The sequence below is a fragment of the Helianthus annuus genome, chromosome 15, assembly GCF_002127325.2.
Source record: "Helianthus annuus cultivar XRQ/B chromosome 15, HanXRQr2.0-SUNRISE, whole genome shotgun sequence".
Taxonomy (NCBI): domain Eukaryota; kingdom Viridiplantae; phylum Streptophyta; class Magnoliopsida; order Asterales; family Asteraceae; genus Helianthus; species Helianthus annuus.
Window position 1 is genome coordinate 32,281,178 of NC_035447.2, and position 8,822 is coordinate 32,289,999.

Genomic DNA, 8,822 nt, shown 5'->3' on the forward strand with positions numbered 1-8,822 from the left:
AGGTCTTTTAAGGCCCCGTGCAAGTAGAAAAAAATGAGCCCCTAAGTATAAACTAATATATAAAAAAATCAATAATATAACAATATATATGACTCCCTAAATGAGCCAAAACTAAACATATTTCGGATCTTAGCGTATTATAATATGTTTTTTTAGTTATGAATTAACTTAATTTATATTAAGGGGGTGGGGGTGGTCACTAGTGATAGAATTCTATCACTCACAAGCATCCAATCAACTCCTGCCATGTCATCAGCCACTATTCTATCACTCACATCCTTTTTGTTAGCATTATAAACTTAATATATTACGTTTATGTATTATATTCAAATTATGTGTATTATGTATACTTAATGTAGAAGACAAATATGTAATATGTGAACGGTTATGTGGCAAGGGTTGGCACCGTTTTAAACGGTTGGTTTTCCTTCCAAATTTAACCGCCACCAACCGACACTATATAAGTAGATGGCCGGCACTTATGTCCGGCACCAAGAGACAATATCGTTTGATCTTGTTCTCCAATAACATTACTTAATATTTCTTGTTAATCATGAATTCCAAACTATCAAATGATTCCGCTGCAAGTATACATTCAAATCCAACAAGTGGTATCAGAGCCAGAGCCACTACTGGAAGAGAAGAGATCCCTGCAACAACATCAACAACTCTGCCATGCCTGCACTGTTCGTATGAGAAGAAAGAAAGGCGAAGATTTCAAAGGAAGTGTTATTACTGCGATCAATTAGGACATCAGATTGCAGAGTGCAAGAAGAAAGATGAGGACGAACCCACACAACTCATACGTTTGGCGATTAACACGGGAACTCATTCACAGAAGGAGATCGGTGATGACAGTCAAAACGAACGGAGTTCAGAATTCATGGTGACTGGAACAGATGGAAGTTACTGGTTAGATATCTGGTATGTTAGCAAATCGTTTAAACGACACTATTCTGGAAATTTAAACATGTTTAAGCGAATTAAACCACTGTTTGATGTTGAAACGAAAACCGGCGAATGTAATTTTTATTTCATCAAAGGAATAGGGGTTGTTGAAATAGTTTCTGGATCTGAAAAATATCGAATCCAGAGTGTATTTTATACACCAGACATAGATCGAAATGTTCTGAGTTTTGATCAATTGATCACACAAGGTTATAGAGTGAAGTTTACGGGTGATCAATGTAAAATTTATCCAACATTCAGAATTCCTATATTCAATAAGAGAAATGAAATGTCTGGTTATACACGAGAAGATGATATAGGCAACAAAGAAAAGGAAGAGATGTTGAACTCTGAAACAGAGTATGAAAAATTCAAGAATGATTACTTTAATTCATACTTCGAGAGTTTAAACATATCTTCGGAAGAGCCCGATTGGAATGTAATGATATTATAAGTAATGTCATTCAATGAATTCCAAGACTGCAAGGCCTTATTAGATATGTTGGAAGATGATGAATATGTGCAAAGGTACAAGTTCTATATCGAAAAAAAATTCAAAGAAATGGTCGATTGGTTTCTAAAGATTAAGTTAGAAATAAACACTAGACCATTGCCTGCTTATGCCGAGAACCACAGAAAAGTAAGTCTACTGGAGTTATATTTAGCAGTTAGAAGAGAGGGCGGTCATCGTCGGGTTACAGACAATCATATGTGGGCAGTAATTTCTAAGGACATGGGCCTCGATTACAATGATGGAGAGTTAATGCGACTTATGTACGCGATGTATCTGGACGTGCTAGTGTACTATTACAAAGTTAAATCCACTCAACAGACAGCAGCCGGGAAGGAAGTCAAGGAGGACATCGGAGACAAAAGACGGACCAGGAGTATGGAGATGGATGTAGGCACGAGTGACCAGTCCAGTGCAGATCAAGGAGGAGCAGAAGACGAGCATTATGTACTCTTTGCGGGAAATGACTGGTATGGAATGAAGAGACTAAAGCAGAGAAAGAAGTTCGATTTCCGAAGAGCTGAGAAGGCAGTAAATGAGGCGAATGATAGCGTGCAGAAACATTCATGAAAAGGGAATTAAGTTTATGGGGAGTGATTGTTAGCATTATAAACTTAATATATTACGTTTATGTATTATATTCAAATTATGTGTATTATGTATACTTAATGTAGAAGACAAATATGTAATATGTGAACGGTTATGTGGCAAGGGTTGGCACCGTTTTAAACTGTTGGCTTTCCCTCCAAATTTAACCGCCACCAACCGACACTATATAAGTAGATGGCCGGCATTTATGTCCGGCACCAAGAGACAATATCGTTTGATCTTGTTCTCCAATAACATTACTTAATATTTCTTGTTAATCATGAATTCCAAACTATCAAATGATTCCGCTGCAAGTATACATTCAAATCCAACACTTTTTTAGTGGCAATGGTCATCACTCACAACACCTAACAATAAACCCCCACACCCCCTCACATCCATCATTTTTCACGCGTGATAAAAATAACGGACGGTGGACATTTTGAGTTCATCACGCGTTGAACTAATCAGTGGCGGTGGGAATCTTGTTTTTTCCACGCGTGATAAAGGCTATCACGGAAGTTTAACGCTGCCACCCCCAGTGGCCTAACTTAAAGTATATTACAGATCTAATTATATAAAACATTTTAAAAAGAACATTTACATAATTAACTAAAAATAGAAAAGAAAGCTTCTAGGAAATAGAAAAAGAGAATTAAAACCTATAAAAATGGGCTAGTCAAAACCCGAAATTAGGTAGACAAGGGGTTAAGCAAAGAAAAAAAAAAAACAAAAAAACAAAAAAAAAAAAACTAGGGGTTAAGAAATAAAAAAAACTAAAGAAATGAGTCAAGGACAAGTCTCGAACTCATGTGTCTTCTATAGAAGTAAAGGGGCCTAGGCCACTGGACAATATAATTTTTGTGTTTCATTTGCAGTTCAAAAAATATATGCACACAAAACATATAGACAAGGGGTTAAGTAAAAAAAAAAAAGCTAGGGTTAAGAAATAAAAAAGAAAACTAAAGAAATGAGTCGAGGACAAGTCTCGAACTCCAGTGTCTTCTATAAAAGTAAAGGGGCCTAGGCCACTAGACAATATAATTTTTGTGTTTTATTTGCAGTTCAAAAACTATATACACACAAAACACACACACACACACATATATATATATATATATATGGTAGGGTTCATTTGAGAAGTGAAGAAACACGGAACTAATTATGAGGCTAATCAGTTGGGTTTATGTTTCTACCATGATGGTTAATCTTCTAATGTTTATCTGAGCTTCGTCTTGAATGCCTAATCCTACAAAACAGAACACCGTTACTTGTTAAGAGGGGAATATGGGGGTTTCCCTCTTAACCGGGCTCTGGCGTGAGAATAAGCGACTGCTTTGAGGAGGATAATTAAGTATTAAGAGTGAGAGTAGAGGGAATGGAATATTTAACCTGTGAACTGAGTTCTCTATTTATAGCCGGAGAGGTGTAAGAGGATATGGGCTGATGGGCCTTAGGCCGGAAGGCGACAACATAGTGGATATGCTCTTTGTCTCACTGGTGCCGACCGTTAGTGGCTTCTAGAAGTTTTCCGGCGCTGGCGCGCCTTGAATGGAGCCACGTGTCACTGTTGTCGGCCTTGCTGTCCTTCTGTCATCAGCAGACAAGTGGAGATCGTGGGACAGATGTCTCTGTCCTCTGATTGGTGCCACATAGGCGTCCTTATGTACTTTTAGTCCTTTGCACCTCAGACGATCGTGGCGCACGATTGAACAGAGCCTGCAGGATGTTCATTGGCTCCTTTTTCTTGCCACTTGTACCTTTTGTACTTTCCTACTCTGGTCTCGCGCCGCAACCTTTATGTGATTGATGCTGGGCATGAAATCAGGTTGCGCGGTTTTACAGGTAGTGAAGGCTCTTATCAGATTGCTAAGTGTCGAAATTGCAGTTCTCTTCTGGATTGGGCCTCGCGCCTCTTCATGGGAAGTGGTGGGACTCGTGCGAGGTTGCCAGTAAGAGAATTGCTGAATAAGGAGTATGGCCTCGCGCGCAACCTTGAAGAAGGTTTGCGCGGCTTTTTTGGGGCCATACCCCTTCAAGTCCCCCTAGTCCAGTGCTGCACCATGCGCAAGGCAAGTGTTTGGAGCTTTGGACTTAGATAAAGAAAATTGCAAAGGCTGCTCATTTTTTGTTTGTAGGCGCGCGCGTATAGGTGTTGTCAACTGATGTTTTGTCTTTTAGAGATGATAGCGCGCGGATATCCTGGGTACCAGGTATATTGTGCGCCCCTTGGTAACTTCTTTGTTAAGCGTTAGGGAATTTGGGCGGGAAATTCCTCGAAATTTGAATTCTGACGGTTTGGTGAGATTGTCTCTGATTGTGACGTTTGAGTTGACTCCTGGAACGGATGCCATCATGCTAGCTCTAACGGTTCCACTTTCCGTCAGGAGAGTGAGGCCCACGCGCACGTGGTAACCGTCACCCCGGGTTTTACGCATTACGTGGCGTCCTCTCATTGGCCACGTGAACGACAGATGCGACACGTTTACCCATCACATTAATGCGATGGGTATATATATTCGACGAGGTAAGAAGGGCTTACTCGTCTTATACTCTTTCCACCCTTTTCTCTCTAATCATCTTCATCAAATCTTCAAACTTTTATAGCAATTCTTCAAGTTCTCCTTCATATCTTCAAGTTTGTTCTTGAATATTCAAAGTTTATCCAAGAACGCCGATGGCTGAAGAACATATTGAAGATAATCCCGGAGAGGAGGGGCATGTCCCGGTTCTCCGGTGGGATTTAGGATTGTTTGAGCAGATCGTACGGAGCTTCCGGTTTCCACCGGAATGGGATGCTAGATACCCTGGGCAGAATCAAACAGCCGCCGATGCGCCGCCGGGCTATATTACTTTATTTGAAGATTTCTTCCTCCAGGGGAATTTCCGGCTGCCGGCGACACACTTTATGGCTCATATTCTGCATTTTTACGGGTTTCACATTTCTCAGATGAGCCCTCCTGGGATGGTTAGGGTTCGACACTTCGAGTTCCTGTGGAGAAGTTTCGTGCATTTTATCAGCTCATCAGGAATATGGGCTTCTTCTCTTTTGCTAGTCGTGGGGCTGCGAGGAAGATATTGCTAAATCCTCCTAAAAGTTTCCATGACTGGAAACCCAAATTTTTCTTCATTCGTGAGGAGGTGCTCCCGATCGCTATGCCCTTCCAGGAATGGTCTGAACCAATACTGAAAGAAGATCTTCCCATTCCCAAGCATGAAAGGTGGTATCAACAGCTTACTCCAACCCCTAACCGAGTATTTGGAGAGAATGTCCTCTTTGCTGCACGCATGAGTGACCGATGGTTGCCCGACAGCGAGGAAGTTCCCATCTTGATGATTGACGATCGAGGTTAATAATTTCCTTGATTTCTTTGATTTCTTGCTTCATAACTTTGTTTATTTATACGATTTGACGTGTAGAGGCGCACTTGTATCAAGCCGCTTTCTCTACCTTTAGTGGGTCTATGGGCGTGCGCCCGCTCCAGGATGGGGAGGAGTACTGGTATGAGCAAATAAAGGGCAATTTCATGTACCCAGGTGATGATGCATTCGCCGATCCGCCTACTGCAACTGAAGGTGCGCATATACCTAACCCTCGACCCTTGCGCTCCGTGATTTCTGCTGGGAAAGAGATTGTCTATCTTTCCAGCGAGGAGTCTGTGGGATCGTCGAATGGAGAGCTAAGCCCGTGCTCTCAAATCTTTGCAGGTGTGTTGCGCGACTTGGGGATAGACCCTGAAGACAAGAAGAAAAAGCCTATGAAAAAGAAGAAGGTTATCACCTTGGATCCAGAGGTGACCAGCAAGGGAGCCGGTGGTAGTCGCGTAACCACTGTTGCTGCCGACAAAGGTACTCTCCGCCTTCGTCAAAGTAACCTGGAAGATTACGTTATTATCAGTGATTCATTTGAAGGTTTATCGCGTATAGGCGAGAAGAAAATTGGAGCGGGAGGCTCCAAGAGCTCAGGGAGCGCGGGTTCTCGCAACCCGGATGCTGGGACCACCCCGTCCTCTGCTGCGCAGGAAGGCGGTGATGAAGAAGAAGTGCAGGAAGAGCCTGCAGTGAAGCTGATTAGGAAAAGGAGTCGGGAGGCTGCGCTTGGGGTCACTGTGTTATCGAAACCGGGCGGTGCTCCTTTGATTGGAAAGAAAAGCAACTTGCGCTTACTTTACAAATTCTCTCCTGGTTAGTATTTTGTTTTCTTGTACTTGTATTCTCCTTTCTAATATTCTATCTTTGCAGAGGCTGAAAAGAAGAAAACTGATAAGGGCATCACGATCACAGAGCCCTTGGAGCCGGCGCAGAAAAGGCCCAAGGCTACTAAGGTCGCTATCAAACCGTTCACTGTTTCAAAATCTGCTGAAAAGGAGAAACAGAAGGGTCCTGAGAAACCTGTTCGGGAAAAAGAGATTGAGAGAGAGAAAGTTGCTGACAAGCCTCCTACTGGGCCTAAGGAGCCCGAGATTACCGCCCCCTTTTCTACTGATACGGCGCAAGGTTCGGGGCCAACTCCCGTCACTGGGCTTGACCAGCCCATCGCTGAGAAGGGGAAAAACCTGGAGGTGGAGAAACCTGTTGAGCCCTCGCCGACCGAGTTTCCCGTTCAAACCGGTCCGGCGACTAAGGAACAGACTACTTCTGCTGCTGGTGGTAGCGCTGCCTTTGCTACTGGCCAAGCTGGCTCGGGAAAACAGGGTGGGATGCTTCACTCTCCTATCGGTCCAATGGACACATTAGGAGATGTTTACTACAAGTCCTATACTGAGGAGAGTCGAGGGGACGCGCTGCATCAACCGCCATGGGGCCTGAAACAGAAGGATACTTTCTTGGAGTTCGCTCCCTGCCGTGATTGGCTTCTTAACTCCATTCCTCCTGGTGAGGTGAACCGTCAAAGGGAACGAACTCACAACGCGCTCTATCATGCGTATGTGGTTGGTGAAGCCAACACTCGCGCTGCTAACCATCAGATTGTCCGTGAGTGGCGGACTATGGTTAGCGAAAGGGAAGAGTGGGAGAAGTATCGTGAGTGGTTGCTGAAGCAAGTGAAAAGCTTTGAAAAGGCGAAGGCCGCTTTTGACGAGGAGAAGGCGAAATTTGAAACGGATAAGAAAGCTGAGGAGTGGGGTCGTGAAGGCCTTAAAGGCAAACTCTGTGCCGCTGAAGAACTCCTCTCAAAGGAACGTGCCGATTGGAAGGCTATTTGCGCAAAGGATAACGAGCGCATGTACGCGGCTCGCTCCAAGATCACTGAACTTGAAGGTTAAGTTGCGGAACTGAAGAAGAAGGTGGGGAATGCGCAAGCTGTGAAGGAACAGGCTGAGGTATGTTAACTGTCCTTTCTTGCTTATGCTTTAGTTTGTAAAAAATTCTTTAGTTTGTAAAAAATTCTCTAACTCTTGCTTTCTGTAGGCTGAGTTTAAGGCGCAGATTTCTGGCAAGGATAGAGATCTATCTGCCAAGGACGTTGAAATCGCTGAATTGAAGCGTCGTCTGCATGAGCAGATCGAGAGGAGCGAGTCCTTGGAGATTGATCTGGAAGCCGAGAAGTCAAAAGCTGCCACTGCCGAGGAAGCCAAGCAAAAAGACGAGGAGGCGCGCGCCATTAGTACCACTTCTCTCAATGTGGCGCAGAATAATTATTCTGAGGCCCAAGGCATCGTGGATACTTTAGTCGCTGAAGCTGAGTGGTTGCGCGCCCGAGGAATAGCTCTGGTATGATTTCTTCTGACTTTGGTTCAATTTATTAAAACTTGTTGTCTTATATGTTGCGTTTATTGTAGATGGCCAACTCCGTCTTGAATGCTGGGGAGCTAGATAAAGCTGTTGCTACTTTGATAGATGCTTTGCGCGCAGTTGGTCATCGAGGTGGTTACTTGGAATGTGCGCAACATGCTTCAGAGATGTTTGGTCAAGAATTTGACATTAGTCACTGCTCGGTGACTGATCAAGCTGAGGCCGAGTTGACTCGCGCCGAACATGGTTATGATAACTTGTCTCTACCGGTGATGGACTTGGTTATTGAAGCGCTGAAGCATGACGACTAGTGTCATCGGTTAAAGACCATCCTTGATCCACCACAGATGATTGAAGTATCTGATGAAGAGGAGTTGACAGTCAATGATGAAGGCGATGATGGTGATCAGCCTGAATAGGAATTGAAGGCTTTGTGCCTTGTTTTGTTTAGTGTTTTGAGTGTCCAGTGTTGTGCAGTCGCGCTTCACCTAGATCTAATGGATTGCTAGGTTTATGTAACCCTTGCGCATTGCGCTTGTTTGAATATGATGTTTATGTTCACATTTATTCTGACTTGTTACAATTATTGCACTGTTGTTTGAAACTTTGGTTAAGTTAGCGCGAATAGATGTAAGTGTAACTCAAGAACTGATAATACGCTGAAGTGTTTTCGTGCTAATCAAAAGTTTAACATGCATTTGTAACTCATGAAGTACTATGGTAGTAGGGAAACGTATCGTACGCTTTCATTAACTTGGAAAAACAGGCACTTAGGCCAATCGTACATCGCGGATGAATAACATATAAGGCGTTTAGTCGACATAGGAAAACAAGTAGATGCGTGGTCCTCATCAGAGGAGTGGCTCACGGCCTAAAACAGTTACATATAACATTTGCGAAGTTGTTGCGCGTTCCATGTGCGCGGGATGATATGGCCATCCAATGTTCGCAATTTGTATGCCCTTTTCCTAGCACTTCATGGACCAAGTATGGGCCTTCCCATTTGGGTGTTAGTTTTCCGGGGCGCTTGGCGTTCGTAGCT